The 20887-nt window shown below is 45.4% G+C and overlaps 1 long non-coding RNA gene across 1 annotated transcript in view; it reads right to left on the bottom strand.

The window, feature by feature from the left end:
* The window catches only part of LOC104650267 (uncharacterized), a 66360-nt gene that overhangs the window by 14245 nt on the left and 31228 nt on the right, over window positions 1–20887 (bottom strand). Inside the window, exons 2-3 of the long non-coding RNA XR_743934.3 lie at window positions 19529–19561; window positions 19169–19219 (exon numbers count right to left, since the gene is read on the bottom strand). This is a non-coding gene — a long non-coding RNA (uncharacterized LOC104650267). The remainder of the gene's footprint in view (window positions 1–19168; window positions 19220–19528; window positions 19562–20887) is intronic.

Raw genomic sequence — 20887 nt, 5'->3', positions numbered from 1 at the left:
GCCTGACATTTCTCATGATCCCAAGATGGCTGCCAAAATTCCAGGCATTACAGAGGCAACTTCAGGTCTGGAATCAGGGCATCTGCTTCTTTCTAAGCCCACCTATAGGGAAATGAAATTATTATCATTGGCTTCAGCTAGTTAAGACCCACACCTCCCAAGGTTACATGGAGGACAGTGGAACCCAGACAGGGCTGGGGCTCTAGCCATGCAATGGAAGCAATGGAAAGGGGTGGATATGAGTGAGTAACCAACAAGGTTCGCACTACCCTGGTTAGATCAGCTGTCCCAGTACCTTTGTCTAAGCACCCAAAAGAGTCCTGCCAAACCTGGGCGTGAGGAAAGACAGGCACAGCAGGGGTAGTTGGGAAAGAGTCTCTGTTTAGGAATATGACAGGCACTTCTCCGTAACTGTCAAGATTCAGACTGAGGGGTGTGCTGGGAAAGAGCTGGCCAGTGTGCTGGGACCATAGCAAGCACCCTGGGGCTCAGAGAAGATAGACAATTTCCCCTGAGTTGGGCCTGGGCTCACCCAACCCCAGCCCCTGGCAGATGGATGTCCTGTCAATCAACTTTCTCATGGGTGCAGCTCAGCCACCCCAGAAACCAGTCATGTCTTGACCCTCCAGCAGAGGTGTGTCCACACTCAGGGATATGGTGGCAAAGGAAGGGCTGAGTTAAGAAACCTTGACAAGAGGACTCAGCAGGCCTTTGGCACCTCAAGCGTGGTCCTGGATGCCCACTTCCCTCCTGCCTGTGTGAGGTGGCAGCATGCTGACCCACTGTCACCCACACCCTCCTGATTCTGCACAGCTGCCTGCAAAACACCTCTTCAGCTACCCTCTTCCCTCCTTTTCCTTCCTTCAGACTTTCTCAAATTATGCTTTCTCAAATATTCATTATGTCTTCATTTATACCTCAATTTTCTTTGATTTTTTGCATTTTTAAAATTTACATTAGTGTATACCTAACAGAACACGTTATGTCTCTTCACAAATGGAACTGAGCCTCATTTTCCATAATGCAACTACAAGAAAGCACAATGAAGTCACAATAAAGTTATTAAGCCCTAATTTGATACTGCAGCCTGGCAGGACTCTAAGCCCCAGGCCTACTCTCTCTTTGTTACAGCAAAGAGATTAGCAAGTATTATAAAGGTGTTAAACATGCTAGCACCAAATCCAGACGTTCCCCTGGAAGTCATTAGGAGACGGGAAGGATAATTTGTAGGGAAGCAACTTCCGCCGCAGAGTCTGATCCCGGTGGGCGCTGGGCTCGGGCCTTTCAGTGCACCTGCTGAGCCGCCTCCCGTGGGAGGTGTCAAGGAGGGCACGTGTCCACCAGGCGGATAAGGGAAGGGAGGAGCTGCGGGGAGGCGCATGCGGAAGGGGAGGTGACCTCTGGAGACGAGCGGGAGCCGCGCTTGGGATGCCTGTCCTCGCCCTCTTCTCAGTGTAGCGGATCCTACGCCCTTGCGCAGAGTCGGCGAGGCTGAGGCACAGTGGGCGCACATGGCCGTTACCTGAGACTGGAGGGGCACGCGAGGCACGGACACGCAGGTTCCGGAGGAGGCACAGAGGATGAGCTCCGATTTGGGAGCGACTCCCCGCCCTGGTCAGGGCAGGGGCGCGACTCAGGCCCAGGGCGGAGGCACGAACGCAGGTGAGGGGTCCGGGGAGGGAGGGGACGCCGTGAACAGGCGCGGAGCAACCAGAGCCTTCTTTCAGCCTCAGGACTGTGCCCCACAGCGCCACAGAGCAGGCAGGCAGGGAGAGCGCCTCAGGCTTGGAGCACCGGCTCCTCAGGCAGGGCGCTTGGGAAACCTAGGCACAAAGAAGACTCCACGTTCTCCATCCTCTGTCCACGGGCTTCCAGGCACGTGGGGGACTCTCTTCCCAGCGATTTCCTGTGAACCAGTGTACATCTCTCTCTGATGTTTTCACAAATAGTATGAACACACACACATGTATACGCATATGCAGGCATACACATATATACACACTACATACACATATAGGCACATGCACACACTACACACACAGGCACACATACACATGCTAAACACATATATACACATAGTAAACACACATGCCACACACTACACACACAGACACACATACAAATGCTACACACACTACATATGTATACATACATGTGCACACACTACACATATAGGCACACACATGCTACACATATATACACATGCAGCCTACACATGTATACACACATGCACACATACACTGTACACATATATACACATAGGTACACACATGCTACACAGAGACACATATACATGCTACACACACATCTATACACATACAGTATACACATACACACGACACATACATAGACACACACCATACACACTATACACACACGTATGTGCACACATGCACACATAGGCACACATACACATGCTACACACAGACACACACGTGCTACACACATCTATACACAGATACGCTACACACATACACACTACACATAAACACCACACACACTACATGCACATACATATATATGCACACACACTACACACACATAAGCAGATATACACACACTACACACACATACCTACACATGCTAAACACATGCACATATATACACACATGCACAATATATACACATGCACACATACATCCTCAGTCTCAATGTAAAGTTCTTATTTCTGTGGGTCACAAAGAGGTGGAAAAACATTGCTCCAAGCCATGCTCACTAGAATCACATGAAATGCTGAAAAGAGCATTGATTTTGGAGTCAAACAGACCTCGATTCTAGACTGGCCCTAACACCTACCAGCTCTAGGATCTAAAAGAGCAGGGGACCTCTCCTCTCACTTCATCTGTGATATAGGGTGGAAATCCACCCTCCCTCAACCCCAGTTAACGTAAAGTGACAGTGAAATGGCAGATCAGCCAAAGTGATTTCTAAACAGTTAAGTCCTGTGCAAACGCATGATATTAAGATTGTTAATATTAGGCCCCAGCCAAGAACCCGTCTTAAGCCATGGTCCAGAAAATCAAATCTTGTTCTTCAATTGCATCTACTTAGCCAGCTGTTCAGTTCCCATATGTTCCTTTCTCTTCCAAAGCCTTAGCCGCCAATTGGAATACAAGATAAAAAACACCATCTGTGCCCCCAGTCCTTCAGTTCCCTGCCCAGGACGTCTCGAGGCCGGGAGATGATTTCCCAGTTTCTTCTGGCATTGCTGTTTTCCCCTGGCTGGCTGAGCTAGAGCAGGGCTGAGCCTGGGCAGCCTCTCTGCCTTGCTGTGGACTATTCTCCACTGCCCACCAGACAGTGGGCAGCCTGTCCACCTTACCGTGGACGGTGAATCCCAGCCCTGGCCCTGGTGTGGCTGGCTGCAGGGCTGCTGCACATGGACCCTTCGATTCTGGGGCTCTTTTGCAGTGTTCACCATATCAATCCTGCCCCAGCCTGGGGAGACATGTGCCTCTCACACTGGAGACTACATTAAGGGAGAAACCCATAGGAGGGAGAGCAGCAATGACCTCTGCTGGAAGTCTTCCCAGGAGCCTCTAGTTACAGGATGTAAGATGTAATAGACTGATGCGAACATGGTCCCAATTCTGCAACCGTCCCTATGCCCTTGCAGTATGGCTGTGTAGTTCTTCCCATCGAGATGTGGGGTCCATTCTCCTGCCCCTTCAGTCTGGCCTGGCCCGTGAATTGCTTTATCAGTAGAAAGGGGTGGAAGTGAAAGTAACACTGTACCAGTTCACCTGCAATGTGAACAAGTTCAGGTGAACCAATTGGTGAACCCAGAAGAGAGCTTGTAGGCTATCTTAGACCAGCCTCGACCCAGCAAACCCTCAAATGGGTGACAGACCGCAGCCTAAAGTAACAGAGCTGTCTTGCCGACTTTCACTGGCTCCAGATGCATGAACGAGCCCACCTGAGATGACCAGAATTGCCCCGCCAAACTGTAGACTTGTCATAATGTTTGTGGTTTCAGGCCCCACTGGGTTAAGGGGTAATTGTTACACAGCAACAGCTAAGTGATACATATGAGCATGCCCCTCTTCCATAAAGGCACCGGGTGGGAAGGTATGGACTCTGTTGTTATTCCAAGGATATCCTCCCACCACAATCAGCCTTTGGACAGAGCCTGAGAACCCAGAGGATGAGGTGTGAATCTAGCCCCATATCCTGAAGCTAGGTGGCAGAAAATGAAGGGGGAAGTGTACATACCATGACAGCAAATAGGTTGATACTAATCACCAGACATTCCCGTCCCTGCTCAGAACCCCCCGGCCCCTCTCACCCACCCCAGCTTCTCTCTATCCTAGGTCCCCTACCACTCACTCCTCCATGGTCTGCTGAAGAAGTCTTGGCAAGCTTCTTGCTGAATTGTGCTGAGCGATTTCTCTCTCCCTCTCCAAGCCAACCAGGTCAAGTCCTGGGTTTGCTTTTACACAAAGGCTCGCCTTGGTTCCCTGCTAGCCTAGTGGTTCCCAAAGGATGGTGCAGTTACCACTGGGGATGCAGACAATGATTGTAGGTAGTACAGGGTCAAACATTTTAAATGCTAATTCTCTTATTTTGATTGTAACATTATTCCAGTATAGCCATCCCTTGGTATGTGTAGGGATTGGTCCTGAGGAGACCAAAATCTGTGGATGCTCAAGTCCCCAATATGAAATAGTGATGCATTTATATATACACATACATCCTCTTTACATACCTACGTACATCCTCTTGTATACTTTAAATCATCTCTGGATTACTTATAATGCCTAATACAATGTAATGTGATTTAAATAGTCATCATGGTGTATTGTTTTATTTGTATTATTTTATTGTATGATTTTATTGAATTTAAAAATATATATATCTTTGATCTTTGGTTGGGTGAATCCATGATTCAGAGCCCTTGGACATGGTGTACCAACTGCATATTTATCCATTACCCTTCAAGCTACTATGACAAACAACAGAAATTTATCTCGCACCTGGGAAGTTCAAGGTCAAGGTGCTGGCAGATTCAGTGTCTGCTGAGGGCCCACTCTCTAGTTCTTAGATGGTGCCTTCTTACCGTGTCCCCGTACCATGGGAGAGGGGAAACGGGGTGTCTCTGGGGCCTCTTGTATACAGGCACTAATGCAACCATGAGAGCTCCACCCTCACAACCTTGTCACCTCCCAAAGGCACTACCTCCTCACACTATCACATGGGGGATTCTGTTTCAACACTTATTTTGAGGGGACACAAACATTCAATCTATAGAAATTATAGGTAGCCCTAGCAATCTTTGATGTACAGTTCCCATGTAAAGTAAATTTGTTTAAACGCAACTGGATGCTCAACTGGGAATTTCCATGGAAATGTCCAAATCCAACAGATGCCACACCTCAAGGTGCAACTGCCCAATTGCCCCCAAATTTCCTTCATCTATTGTCTTTTGATCCAAGATCTAATCAAGGATTTTGTACTGCATTAGACTGATTTTTTTTTTTTTTTTGGTCTCCTTTAATCTAGAACAGTTCTCCTGATTTTCTGTTGTCGTTCATGACATCAAGATTTTGATTTGGGAGGCTGAGGCGGGTGGATCACGAGGTCAAAAGATTGAGACCGTCCTGGTCAACATGGTGAAACCCCGTCTCTAAAAATACAAAAACATTAGCTGGGCATGGTGGTGTGTGCCTGTAATCCCAGCTACTCAGGAGGCTGAGGCAGGAGATTTGCCTGAACCCAGGAGGCGGAGGTTGTGGTGAGCTGAGACTGTACCATTGCACTCCAGCCTGGGTAACAAGAGTGAAATTCCATCTCAAAAAAAAAAAAAAAAAAAAAAAAAGATTTTGAGGAGTACAGATCTTATGGACAGCCCCTATATTTGGCCAATTGTGTGCTCGTCCTCAGACCCAGGTTAGACACTCGGGCAGGAACTTTCCACAGGTGGCAGGGGTTCCTCCTACTGTTTTGCCTCGGGAGTCCATCCCAATACTGGGGGTGTTAAGTGTTATCACTTTGTGAAGGTGGTGTCCCTTAGACTCCATCATACAAAGATGCTTTTCCCCAGTTTTTAAATTGACAACTAGTCTTCAGGGTAATGCTTTAAGACTCTGCAACTACCAAAGCAGGAGAATCGCTTCAGACCAGGAGTTCAAGACCAGCCTGGGCAACACAATGAGACCCTGTCTCTGAATGGTCTCAATATGACTGCAGTCTTATATTAAACCTAATGTGGCCAGGTGCAGTGGCTCACGCCTGTAATCCCAGCACTTTGGGAGACTGAGGTGGGTGGATCACCTGAGGTCAGGAGTTTAAGACCAGTTTGGCCAACATGGCAAAACCCCAACTCTACTAAAAATACAAAAATTAGCCAGGCCTGGTGGTAGGCACGTGTAATCTTGGCTACTAGGGCAGCTGAGGCAGGAGAATGGGCTTGCATCTGGGAGACAGTGAGCTGAGATCACGCCATTACACTCCAGCCTGACAGAGCGAGACTCTGTCTCAAAAGAAAGAAAAAGAAAGAAAGAAAGAAAAGAAAAACCTAATGTGCTCCTTAAGGTTAGTAACCGCTCCATGTTGTGGCTGGTCTATCCCAGCAATGAACTTTTCAGTCCTTAAAACTCTCATTCTGCGAAGGTAAGTGCAAAGAATCTATTAAGATGGTAACACTGGCAGCCTGGGCAACATGGCAAGACCTCATCTCTACAAAAATTAGCCAGGCATGGTGGTGCATGCCTGTAGTCACAGCTACTCAGGAGACTCGAGCCCAGGAGTTCAAGACTGCAGTGAGCTATGATGGTGCCACTGTACTACAGCCTGTGCAATAGAGTGAGACCCCTCTCTCTCTAAAAAAAAAAAAAAAAAAAAAAAAAAGTTTTTAAGATAATCTGTAGACTTGCTACAGCAAATATTAAGGGCATAAGTATGTCTTAAACTTTCTAGAAGCTAATGTGAAAGAGAAATGTTATCAGTTACACAATCCGACCTTGAGACGGGCTGCCAACAATGAATGTGGGGTGGGCGTCATTATGAAAGGACAGGTCTCCTCCTCTCACCCATGGGGACCTTAGAACTCAATGCTGAGCTCTGCTTAAATGTAACTGACCAAAAATGGATATTAACCTCTGCTCCAGCCTGAATTCCCACTAACATGGCAATAAGAGGATGTTAAAAGGAGGGGTAGCCTACGCTTATAAGGACAAAGAGAACAGAAGAGGAGAAAATAGCAACAAATGTTAGAGTCAGGAAGGGAGAAGGGTGAGGGATAACTGAATTCGCTGATTTTAGAAAGCTGACTCCCAAGGCGGCTGTGGGAAGCCTAATAAACAGCAGCTCAGAAAGTCCTGAGAACAGAAAGCATGAGGTGCCTCTGCAGCAGGGGTGAAGGCAGTAATAGAAACCAAGAGTGGACTGAAAACATTTTCATAAGCAGCCAGATACCCAGAGCCTCTCCATCAGACTGCACAACCTCATTCCAGCAGAAGGCTAATTTCTAGAAACCACAATAGGGGTCTCTGAACTGGGCACAGTTAAAATCAGAAGAAACAGGGGAAATGAATGAACTTGACACACTCAGTGCTGAACACTCTAGCCCTGTTCCTCACCAGCAGCCAGAACACTGGTACCCAGGCTTCTCTTTTCAGGCCTCAGATACTTAGGGGAATCCAAATGATCAGGAAGAAATATCTGAGGGCTTCCCAATGAAACAGCCCAAGCAGATCATCCTACAATGAAGTTCACAATTGACAAGCCACTATTTCCCATAACACACACACACACATACACACACACACACACACACACACACGCATACACACAAAACTTTCCACCAGTGTTTTAGTGCTATACTTTTAAATATGAACAATCAAAAGGATTGTCAGATATCTGAGTAAACCTCTGATATGAGAGACAGAGGTCAGAACAAACACAAATTTTAAAAAAGCAACTTAAAGGAAACAAAGGTTACTTGCAGGGGAAGAAAACTTCAAAATCATTATCTTGAATACAAGCAGAGAGCTAAGAAGTGATATTCCGACCATGAAACAAGAACAGAGTATTCACTGATCCAAGATGGCTGATCACTAGCTGCTCAGGATTGTAGCTCCCAGTGAAAACGCAAAGAACGAGAGGACGCCACACCTTCACATGAATTCTTGTTGCTCACGCACCAGGAGATTCCCAGCAGAGGAGCCGCACGGGTCGCCAGCGCGACTCTAGTGACCGGTGAGGCGGTTTTGTCGGCGCCTCGGAGCGTCGGTTCTTGGTGCAGAGTCAGAAAAGCACCATCAATCTTAACGCCGCTGATTTAGTCAGTGCAGTGGGTTGCTCAGATTTCGGTGCTGAGAATCAATAAGTTGGACGTCCACTCAGAAACCCAATTACAAAGGTGGTAATTATAAAGACCACAGATGGATAAATCTAAAACGAAGGGAAGAAAACAGTCAAAAAAGGCTGAGAATACCCAAGATCAGAACGCCTCCTCCTCAGCAGGGGATCACAGTTCCTCATCAGCAACGGAACAAGGCTTGATGGAGAACGAGTGTGTTCCAATTACAGAAGCAGGCTTCAAAATGTGGATAATAAGAAACTTCTGTGAATTAAAAGAACTTGTTCTAACACAATCTAAAGAAACTAAGAACTTTGAAAAAAAGGTTTGACGAAATGTCAGCAAGAATACAAAATTTAGAGAGGAAAATAAGTGAATTGATGGAGCTGAAAAACACAATACGAGAACTACGTGAAGTATGCACAAGTTTTAACAGCCGAATCGATCAAGCAGAAGAAAGGATATCAGAGGTCGAAGACCAACTCAATGAAATAAAACTAGAAGACAAGATTAGAGAAAAATGGATAAAAAGGAGCGAGCAAAGTCTCCAAGAAATATGGGACTATGTGAAAAGTCCTAATCTACACTTGATAGGTGTACCTGAATGTGATGAAGAGAATGAATCCAAGCTGGAAAATACGCTTCAGGATATTATTCAGGAAAATTTTCCCAACTTCGTAAGGCAGGATAATATTCAACTCCAGGTAATACAGAGAACACCACAAAGATATTCCTCAAGAAGAGCAACTCCAAGGCACATAATCGTCAGATTCACCAGGGTTGAAGTGAAGGAGAAAATACTAAGGGCAGCCAGAGAGAAAGGTCGGGTTACCCACAAAGGGAAGCCTATCAGACTTACAGCAGATCTCTCAGCAGAAACCCTACAAGCTAGAAGAGAGTGGGGACCAATATTCAACATCCTTAAAGAAAAGAACTTTCAACCAAGAATTTCACATCCAGCCAAACTAAGCTTCATTAAGTGAAGAAAAAATAAAGTTTTTTGTGAACAAGCAAGCACTCAGAGAATTCATCATCAGCAGGCCTGCTTTACAAGAGCTTCTGAAAGAACCACTACACATAGAAAGGAACAAACAGTATCAGCCTTTCTAAGAAATACCAAAAAGTAAAGAACATCAATATAATGAAGAATTTACATCAACTAATGGGCAAAATAGCCAGCTAATATTAAATGGCAGTATTAAACTCACATATATCATTATTAATTCTAAATTTAAATTGACTAAATTCCCCAATTCAGAGACAGGCAATTTGGACAAAAAACTAAAACCCATCAGTATGCTGCATCCAGACCCATCTCACATTCAAGGATACACAAAGACTCAAAACAAGGGATGGAGAAAGATTTACCAACCAAACAGAGAGCAAAAATAAATAAAAAGCAGAAGTTACCATTTTTGCTTCTGATAAAATAGTCTTTAAATCAACAAAGATCAAAAGAAGCAAAGAAGGACATTATATAATGATAAAAGAATCAACGCAACAACAAGAAGAGTTAAAGATCCTAAATATATACACACCCAATACAGGAATACCCAGACATACAAGACTTATAAAGAGACTTAGACTCCCACACAATAATAGTGGGAGACTTCAACATTAATATTAGACAGATCAATGAGACAGAAAATTAACAACGATATCCAGGACTTGAACTCAGATCTGGAACAAGTAAAGGTAATTAACATTTATAGAACTCTCCACTTTACACAAAATATACACTCTTATCAGTACCACATCATATCAACTTAGAAGTTTAAATGAAATGTTGGTTGGCTCCTTGTTTGTTATTCTCTTCCCTCATTTTCTTTCATGTCTCCATTATTAAGGACAATTATAGGCATACCCATATTTAGACTGCATTCTAGCCCGGGCAACAAAGCAATACCCCCATTCTCTCTCCCTCTTCCTCTTTCTTTCTTCCTCTTCTTTATTCTTTCTCTTATTATTCTTTTTTTTCTTTCTAAAAATAAAATTAAAAAAAAAGAACAGAGTATCGTTAAACAAATGGAACATAGGAAAAGCTGTTGGAAACTTAACATATGATAGTAGAAATGGCAAATGTAAAAGAAGAGTTTGGATGATACAGTTGAAGAAAGCCATAAGATGGAGCAGAGAAATAGAAAAAGGAGAGCAAGGATCAGAAAGTTAAAGGACCAGTTCAGGAAGTCAAGCATTTGGGTAATAGGAGTTCCGAAAAAAAGAGAGAACACAGAAAAGAGAGGAGAGGAAATTACCAAGGGGAAAAAAAATCCATGAAAGTGTCCCAGAATAGTTCTGGAGATTCTAGGTCAGAAGGGCGAGTGAAATGGAGGGGTGTGGACCTACATCAAGATACGTGTGTGAAACTTCAGGGCGCTGAGGACAAAGAGATGGCCCAAAAGTCTTCCAGGGAGAGAGAATAAAATAAAACAAAACAAATTTTACAACTGTGCAAAGTCAAAGATGGCACTGGCGCCAGCTTCGCAATAGCAGCCTGGAAGCTGGAAGACAACAAAGCACCGTCTTCAACGTTCCTGGGAAACTGGTTTCTAACTAGATTTCTATATCCAGCCAAGAGTGAGAGGAGAATAAAAATACATTCACACATGCAATGCCTCAAAAAACAAGGAACGACCAAGGAGGAGGGAGATGTGGAACCCAGGAAATGGGTGCTTTAGCCTGATGGAAGGGAAAGTTGTCCAGGATGGGGCAAAGAAGTGCTGCCCATGAGGAACGGAGCGGGTGCAGAAGGCTCTGGGAAAGGCTCCTTAGAAGATGGCATAGATAGGCCGGGCATGGTGGCTCATGCCTGTAATCCTAGCAGTGTGGGAGGCCAAAGTGGGCAGACCACTTCAGGCCAGGAGTTCAAGGCCAGCCTGGCCAACATGGCAAGACCCCATCTCTACAACAAAAATACAAAAATTAGTCAGGCATGGTGGCCTGCACCTGATATCCTAGCTACTCAGGAGTCTGAGACACGAAAATCCCTTGAGCCCAGCAATGGGAGGTTGCAATGAGCTGAGATCTTGCCATCACACTCCAGCCTGGGCAACAGAGGGAGACTCTGTCTCAAAAAAAAAAAAAAAAAAAAAAAAAAAAGGGATAAGTAGAGTCACTGATGCTTTGAAGACAGTGCAGGAGACTGGCTTAATTAGAGGCTGTTTGAACAGGAATTCATAACAAAAAATAGAAAATTAATAGAACATTATTAAAAGGATAAATTATAGAAAATTAAACAGACAGAAACTCTAGGAAATACCAAAGTTGTGCAATAAAGGAAAATAACCGTAGATTGCTGCATGGTTTAGCACCAAAAAAATATATAAACTCTAAATATGAATCATAACCAAATTGCAAATTTACCATACTGCAAGAACTGTGATAGGATGAACGCCTACATCACAGGGGGAGGGGACAAGTTTCGCAAGAGTGCTAAACTCTCATTTCCCCAGTGGGAAGTCAACACACATTGCTTGAAATGAACTATAAAATCAACAAATAACAATATAAGCATGTTCTGTAGAAGTGAGGTGATAAATCCAAAAAGGATCCGCTAAAAAAGCTGAGAGTGTTTTTCTTCAGGACCTAGGTAATGAGGAGCAATGGAAGGAGGAATACCATTTTTCATGGCAAGCCTTGCAAAAATTTTCTGTGACTCTGTAAACTCTCCACACTTATCACTTTGATTTACATAATTATGAGTAAATTTTTAAAAATAAGTCAATGTCCAGCCAAATTGTTGTTCATGTGTGTGAGACCAACAGAAAGATCATCTCAGATATCCATGAGTTCATAGATTACAACCTTCTGGAAAAATCAGTAGAAAAAAATATTCCACCTAATTAAAATTCAGGGATGGGAAAGGTAAGTTAGAAAAAAAAGATGATCGGTATTGACACTTATTTTCTGAAAAGAAGATGCATACTAATAAAATAAATGAACAAATTAAAAATGAAAGTTGCATCTAAAATCCTAGATTATACCTACAAAATGCTGTGGAAAAGGGGGAGATAGTTTTTACACAAAGAGGAATCAATAGTTCCCACTTTATTCTTGATATTCATTTTTACAACGTAGGTCCACTTAAAAATAAAAGTAAACAAGCAAAATTAAATATAAGTCTACTTCCCAGTCACGAGAGGGAAATCAGAGTCAGTGAAATTAAAAAGCAAAAAGAGGTAGAGCAAAGAAATGAAGTGAGAAAGCAGAAAACACCAGAAGTGAGACCAAATAGTTATGGCATTTAAATAAATAGGCTAAACTGCCTCATTAAAATACATAAGGGTTTTTTGAAAAATCCAAAACTACTGCTATTTTTAAGCAAAAACTCCTAAAACAAAGCGGCAGGGAAAGTTTCAGAGTGAGCGGATGATAGTGCAGTTCAGTTCGACCAAAGAGACATCATGGAATGAAAAATAAAAGCCAAGTCGTCGGAGTGTGGGGAGAGTGAAGGGAGGCTTTGCTCTGAGCAGGGAGCGTGAGCTGAGAGCCTTGGGCCCCTGTGACACTTTTTGCTGGTAAGGGACAAAACCGTCTGTGAGGCAGAGACCATCACTGTGCCCACTTTAGCGATGAGGAAATAGAAGCACAGAGAGATGCTAAGGCTGGCACCAGGCAGTGGCAGGACTGGGAAAGGAGACTGGGTCTGGCCAACCCCAAAGCTCTATTTCCTTTCATCCTGACAGGAGTGTGGCGCTCATTACAGAGGAAGTTCCTAACAAAAGCAGCCTCATTTGTCAGGGGTTGGGGGTTCCCTGCTCGGGCCTCTCACAAATGGCATCCCTCTGGAGAGGTGGACAACCCTAGGCAGCAGGGGTCTCCTGCAGGCCATGTGTGTGAAGTCCAAGTCTGTCCTACCTACCTCTGGGCACAGGCCTTGGCAATGGCCTCCCTCTTGGACGTGGGGCTCCCCTCCCCCCACAGTGGGTGCCCTCTCTCCCAGCCCACACCTCTGGGCCTTGCTCAACCTCTTCACGCCCTAGCCAGGATTGTCAGCCTCTCTACTGTTGTACCCCACCGCCCCATCCCCGATGCTGCTGGGCAGGCTAGGGCAGGTCCCCCGGAGGGTGGCCTCAGAACCCCTACAGATCAAGAGGATGTCCTCTGCTCCTATTGCCTGCCCCGCCCAGGCACAGAGGTGCTTGGGTCTCCCACCTCTGAGCCATGGAAAGACCCACGGGGGAGCCCACAGGGAAGGCCTTAGAGAAGCTCAGCCACCCCACTTGTTCCTTTGGAGAAAGCAGGGGGCTCCAAGGAGAGGCAGCGCCGGACCTGGCTGCAGGGTGAAAGGTCCTGACCCTCACTGTCTCTGCCCAGGGCTTTTCTGTCAAATACCAAGGGCTCCTGCTGGCCACGCATCTGTGCAGGTGTGTTTGTGCAGGGCTGCAGTGACTCCCTGCCCTCCCTGAGCCATGGTCGTCTTGTCCCTAGAAATATCTCCTGTTAGGATTCTCACGTGGCACTTTTTCCCACCTGGGTTTTCAGCACAAAAGAGAAGGAGTCCGCAGGGCCCTGCAGGCCCCAGCTTCTGTGGGCTCATCTGCCCAGGGGCATGATCAGCGGTGAGCTCCCCATCGTGAGGCTCTGCAAACCCACACTCCCAGAGCTCCTCCAGCAAACACTGGATGCCTGCTCAGAAGTGCAGGGAACACAGGTGCCACCAGATCAGAACCCCACGCCCCTTCTGGCTGCTCCTCCCCTTCTCCCCTCCATGAAAGCCCTGTCTGGTCCCCGTGACCCATCTAGCCTCACCACCTACTTCTCTCCTTGCTATTTCCTGAAGGAGCCAGGAATGCCCTGCCTCCGTACCTGCTGTTCCTGTCTCGAGTGGGTGCTGTCACCCACACACCCACAGGCCGCCCCCCACCTCCTCTGCATCATTCACTGCCTTTGCGGTGAGGCCACCCTGACCACCATATTTAAAGTTGCACTCCCACTTCCTATGTGCCCTTTCCTATGTGCGGACGGCTGGATGGATGTGTTGTCCCTGCCCAGGGTGAGTGGCTGGCTCCGTGCTCCTTGAGGCCTTTGCCCGCCCCCTCCCCAGCACACGAATGATCTCCACCTGATCTACTCCCAGTCTCAGCTTCTCTGTGATTACCTAGCCTTTTCCTCCTCACCGCCACCCCCATCAAGGCCAGAGTCTCTGTCAGGGGCACAGTGCTGAGCAGCAGAGAGGGCCTTGCCTAGGAAGCCAGGCTGCCTCCTCTCCCGCCCTCCCTGCGGAGCCCCCCTTCCCGGGGTGGCTGAGCCGGAGAGGCTGAGACACAAATACTGAAGGAAGCTGCAGAGAGGAGTATTAGCCTCAACAAAACTTAGAGTCTTGGCAGCTAAATTCAAATCAAATGTGATTTTGATACCAATTCAAACAGCCTAGGCAGAAGAGCTAAGGGATTTTCTTCTTGAAAGCATAAAAGGAATGGAGAAGACGTCTGAATTCTAACAGCTGAGAATTACTGAGATGAGGAGAGATTTGGGGAATCAGAAAAAGTCTACTTGGAGCAGCCTCCCTTCCCGGATGGCAAAGGGAGTGCCAATCACGGCTGCCATGGCAACAGGTAGGCGCCAAATGCCAGCACAGAGAGGAGCCGAGAGCGTGCCTTCCCACAAAAATGCCACAGTTATTGTTCTAGCAGGAAGGATGGAAGTCATGTCCACACATCACCCCACATCCCCAGGGTCACCCCCCAAGGCCCAAAAGTGCTCTCTATGACCAGAAGCATTGGAAAGAACTGACACACAGCTCACTCAACACACACCCCCCCACACACACACATACACACACCCATTTCCCTTCTGCTCCAATTCCTGAAATTTAGTGGCTTAAAACAACAAACATCAATTTATTATCCTCATTCTTTTGTGGGTCAGGAATGCAGGAGGGTCTTGGCCAGGTGGTCGGGTGGGGGGCCTCTGCTGCTGTTGTGGCTGATGGCTGGAGCAGGTGGCTGCCAGGTGTAGCCCTTCACATAAGCTTGGGGCCTGCTGAGGTGTGTGCTGACACAGACACAAGTGCCTGCCTGAGGCAGAAGCTGCACGTGGCCTCTTCAGACCTGGTCCCGCACCATGTAGTGTCACTCTGCCACCGGCTACAGGTTATTTGAGGGAGTGGCAAGAGGAGGGAAATTAGACCCCTTACTTGACCAGGCAGTTGCAAAATTCTGAAGGGACAGTGAAAGAGGAGATGCCATGTGGCCACCCTGCCCTCATCCTTGGAGAGGAGCGTGGAACTGGGAATGCGGTGAGGGAACACAGTGCCAGAAGGAAGAGAAAGCAACTTGTCAGCACTTTCTGGTTTGATAGCAAGGGTGAGAGCATTACAGGGGGAAACAAGAAGAATACATGGAATGGAGTTTTAAGAGCTCTAAGAACCCTCCCCACAACCTAGAAAATGAATCTGAAAGCCTGGAGGCAGTATGAGTGCTCACCAAGGAGGGAGGGTGCTGTGTGGGGGTGGAGATGCCTGAGTACAGTAGCACTACCCAGGAAAAGATTCTGCCATAACAGAAATGTCCCACATCTGCCTTGTTGGGTACAGAAGCCACGAGCCACATGTGGTTCTGAGCCCTTGAAATGTGGCTAATGCAACTGACGAATTGCATTTTAACTTTTATTTCATTGTAATTAAATGTAAACTTAGCCATGTTTGGCTAATAGCTATCATATCCAACAGTGTGGGTCTGGAATTAAGTATCTCAGTCAACAAACCAAAACCCAAAACTGTGGCTGAAAGGAGAGAAAAGTATAGAGAGTGGCCCACCTGAAGCCCACCTCCCCACTGGCAAGACAGCTCTCGGGTTTGCCTCTACACACCTTTCAGGAGAAAGAAGAGAGAAGTTCAACAATAAGGGCTGATTCAAGGTGACAGTCTCATAGGGCAAACAATGACTTATTGCAACATTCTCCTGGAAGAGTTTGCCAATGCAATTAAATACGTGGCCAGGCGCAGTGGCTCCCACCTGTGATCCCAGCACTTTGGGAAGCCCAAGGATCACTTGAGCCCAGGAGTTTGAGACCAGTCTAGGCAACAAAGTGAGATCCTGTGTTTACGAAAAATCTTTGAAAATCAGCCAAGCATGGTGGTATACCCCTGTGGTCCCAGCAACATTGGAGGCTGGGTTGGAGGATTGCTTAAACTTAGGAGTTCAAGACTTCAGTGAGCTATGATTGCACCACTGCACTCCAGCCTGGGCAACAGAGCAAGACTGTCTCAATAAAAAACATACATACAAATTGGAAAGGAGGAGACAAATTTATCATTAAAAATAATGGTATGGTATCACTGGGTAAAGATTTTTAAAATACTGGAAACAAGCAAATTTATTAAGGTAGTTAGCTAAAAAATTAGCATATAAAAATCAATATCTTTCTTTTATATAAAACACAAGCAGCTAAAAATATAATAAAAGGAAAGAGCTCATTCTCAATAGCAACTGAAAATATAAAATGCCTAAGGAGAAAAAACTTAAGAGATGTGAAGGCCTTACATGCAAAAACTATAAAGCTCAACTAAGACATAAAATAAGATAGAATAATTGGAAAGTCATATCTTCTTATTGAATAGAAAGACTTAAAGTTGTAAAGATGTCAATCCTCTCTAAATCAAAATTCTAATTGAATTTTTTGACAAAAAAAACTCAATTGAACTTGACAAAGTATTCAAAATATGAACAGATACATCAATGGAGGAGAATAGAGTATCCAGAAATAGGCCCATGAATATGTGAGTGTTTAAACTCTGATAAAAATGGCATGAAAATTGAAGAAATGATGGATTGTTTAATAAATGGTATTGGGATAGATGTGTAAGCATTTGGAAAAAAATAAAGCTGAATCTCTACTTTCTTATACTAAAAAGAAAAAAATCCAAAAGTATCAAAATTCCAATGTCAAAAATGAATCTAAAAATGTAATAGAAGAAAACGTGGGTGAATTTTTTTATCCTGGTGTGAGAAAAAGTCTTTCTAAGCATGACAAAAAGCCCAGAAGCCAGAATGGAAAAGACTGATTGATTTGACTGTGTAAAAGTGTAAGACTTCACTTCAGCAAAATACCCATTTAAAAACATAATAGACACACTGGGAAAAATTAGTTGCCATCCAGAAGCTAGACAAAGGTCAAATTTCCTTAAAATACAAATTACTCTCATAAGTCATATGGAAAAATTATAACACAATAGAAAAATGGGTGAAGTAGATGGGCAAGTAATTTATCAAAGAAGAAAATCAAATGCTACCCTCCAAAAACAGACATATGGAAAAAAACTCAGTTTCACTACTAATAAGAGAAACACAAATTAAATTAGAATATATTATATCATCACTTCTATGGGAAACAATGAAAAAGACTAGATACCCATTGCTGGTAAGGAGCTCAGGGAAGGTGGGTATACAAACAAAGACAGCTTTTCTGGAGGGTCGTTGGTGACAACTAATATAATTGTAATTTTCAAAACTTTATCTGGCAATTCAAATTCTAGGAATTTATCTTACATCCATACTTACTCAAAGATGCATGGGCAAGACTGCAGCTTTGCTTGTTATCATAGAATTTGCAAAGCAAAACAACAAACATCAAATGTCTAGAGGGAATTAGATTCTCCACTACAGCAAGCCCATCCCTGGTACAAAATAACATGTGGCCAATATGCATTTGCTCGGGAAAATGCACAACACACACTGATAAGAGAGACAAGGTTGGAAGCAATATGGTCCAGGGTTGGAGTTGTTCAGTACAGCACCCTGCCACCTGCAGGGACCACTCCAGCCTCCCCTTGCTCTGTTCTCTTCCTTTCTCTATTTTGTGTAGGTCCCAATTACCTCCTGAAGACCTTCAGAGCACCCAGCTCTGAGCACCTCAGGTGCCAGCTGCCCAGCCTATGTGTGGCCTGCTTTGCCTCTAGCCCTGCACGTGGACTTTTCTTTAGTAGCAACTCCTCCAGGCTACCTTCCCTGACCACAGCTCCTCACCCATCCCTCGCTCTCTCCCACTACACCTTGAATATTTTCTTGATAACATCAATACAAGGCAAGCAAGCCTCAAAATTGGGACTTAGTTGGGAAGGGTTCTTGGCTTCACCCAGGAAGGAACTCAAGGGCAAGTCAGTGATGTTAGACAGCAACTTTTATTAAAGCAGCAATGCACAGTGGCAGCAGAGATACTGCTTCTTGTGAAGTGGAGCAAGGCCACCTCATAGGCAGTATGCCAGAGCAGCAGCTCAGAGGCAGCCCGGCAGTCATGTTTATATCCCCTTTTAATTACATGCAAATTAAGGGGTGGATTATGCAGACATTTCCAGAAAAAAGGTAATAACTTCTGGGTTATTGGGTAGTTGCTATGGAAAGGGGCAGTAACTTCCAGGTGTTGCCATGGAAACAGTAAACTGACATGTCACACTGGTGGACATGTCTTATGGATGGCTTTTCTCACCTGTCCTTGTTTCAGCTAGTCCTCATTTTGTCCTGGCACCTAGGTCCCACCTCCAGAATCAAGTCCCATCTCCTACCTTAGTATATGTCACTATTTAAACTTTCATTTATTTGCTTGTTTGGTTGTTCACAGTCACTTTCTCCCTAATGCAGTCTCCACGAGGGCTGGAACCATACCTGGCTTATCATCTCCAAAGATCACCCTCATGCTTAGAATTAGAACAGCCCAAGCCCGTAGGGCTGGCTCCCTGTCTGCCCTCACCCTGCCCCTCTACTGCCACCCTCCCCATCCCTGGCTTCACTCCAATCATGCTGGCTATATTAGTCTGTTCTCCTCCTGCTATGAAGAAATACCTGAGATTGGGTAATTTATTTAAAAAAAAAAAAAAAGAAGAAGAAGAAGTTTAATTGATTCACAGTTCCAAGGACTCAGGGAACTTACAGTCACGGTGGGAGGCACCTCTTCTCAGGGTGGCAGCAGAGAGAATGAGAGCTGAGCAAAGGAGAAAGCCCCTTATAAAACCAGCAGATCTCATGAGAATTACTATCATGAGAACAGCATGGGGGAAACTGCTCCCATGATTCAATTATCTCTACTTGATCCTGCCCTTGACAAATGGGTATTACTATAATTCAAGGTAAGATTCGGGTGGGACACAGAGCCAAACCGTATCATTCTACCCATGGTTCCTCCCAAATCTCATGTCCTCACATTTCAAAACAAAATCATGCCCTTCCAACAGTCCCCCAAAGTCTTAACTCATTCTAGCATTAACTCAAAAGTGTAAGTCCAAAGCCACACCTGAGACAAGGCAAGTCTGTTCCTCCTATGAGCCTGTAAAATCAAAAGCAAGTTAGTGACTTCTTATATACAGTGGAGGTACAGGCATTGGGTAAATACGCCCATTCCAAATTGGCTAAAACAAAGGGGCTACAGGCCCTATGCACATTTGAAATCCTATAGGGCAGTCATTATACATTAAAGTTCCAAAATTATCTCCTTTGACTCCTTGTCTCACATCCAGGTGGCACTGATGCAAGATGTGGGCTCCCATGGCCTGGGGCAGCTATGCCTCTGTGGCTTTGCAGTGTACAGCCCCCAGCCTGGCTGCTTTCACAGGCTGTACACTGGTGAGTGTCTGTGGATTTTCCATGTTAATGGTGCAAGCTGTTGGTGGATCTACCATTCTAGGGGCTGGAAGACAGTGGCCCTCTTCTCACAACTCCACTAGGCAGTGCCCCAGGAGGGACTCTGTGTGGGGGATCCAACCCCATATTTTCCTTCTGCACTGACCTAGCAGAGGTTTTCCATGATGGCTATGTCCCTGCAGCAAACTTCTGCCTGGACATCCAGGCATTTCCATACATCCTCTGAAATCTAGAAAGAGGTTCCCCAACTTCAATTCTTGACTTCTGTGCACCTACAGGCCCAATATCATGTGTAAGCTGTCAAGGCTTGGGGCTTGCACACTCTTGCACCCTTGTCATGGCCCAAGCTGTATCTTGGCCCCTTTTAGCCACAGATAGAGCTGAAGCAGCTGGAATACAGGGCACCCACCATGTCCTGAAGCTGCAAAGAGCAGGGTGTCCCTGTGCTCAGCCAATGAAACCATTTTTCCCTCCTAAGCCTCCAGGCCTGTGATGCCAGGGGCTGCCATGAAGCTCTCTGACATGCCCTGGAGACTTTTCCCCCATTGTCTTGATTAACATTTGGCTCCTTGTTACTTATGCAAACATCTGCAGCCACCTTGAATTTCTGCCCAGAAAATTGGCTTTTCTTTTTTCTTTTCTTTTTTCTTTTCTTTTTTTTTTTTTTTTTTTTTTTGAGACAGAGTTTCACTCTTGTTACCCAGGCTGGAGTGCAATGGCACCATCTCGGCTCACCGCAACCTCCGCCTCCTGGGTTCAGGCAATTCTCCTGCCTCAGCCTCCTGAGTAGCTGGGACTACAGGCACGCGCCACCATGCCCAGCTAATTTTTTGTATTTTTAGTAGAGACAGGGTTTCACCATGTTGACCAGGATGGTCTCGATCTCTTGTCCTCGTGATCCACCCGCCTCGGCCTCCCAAAGTGCTGGGATTACAGGCTTGAGCCACCGCACCTGGCTGGCTTTTCTTTTCTATGCCATCATCAGGCTACAAAATTTCCAAAGTTTTATGCT

Source organism: Saimiri boliviensis, chromosome 8 (assembly GCF_048565385.1).
Source record: "Saimiri boliviensis isolate mSaiBol1 chromosome 8, mSaiBol1.pri, whole genome shotgun sequence".
NCBI classification, from domain to species: Eukaryota; Metazoa; Chordata; class Mammalia; order Primates; family Cebidae; genus Saimiri; species Saimiri boliviensis.
This window is presented reverse-complemented; position numbering and strand designations above follow the sequence as displayed.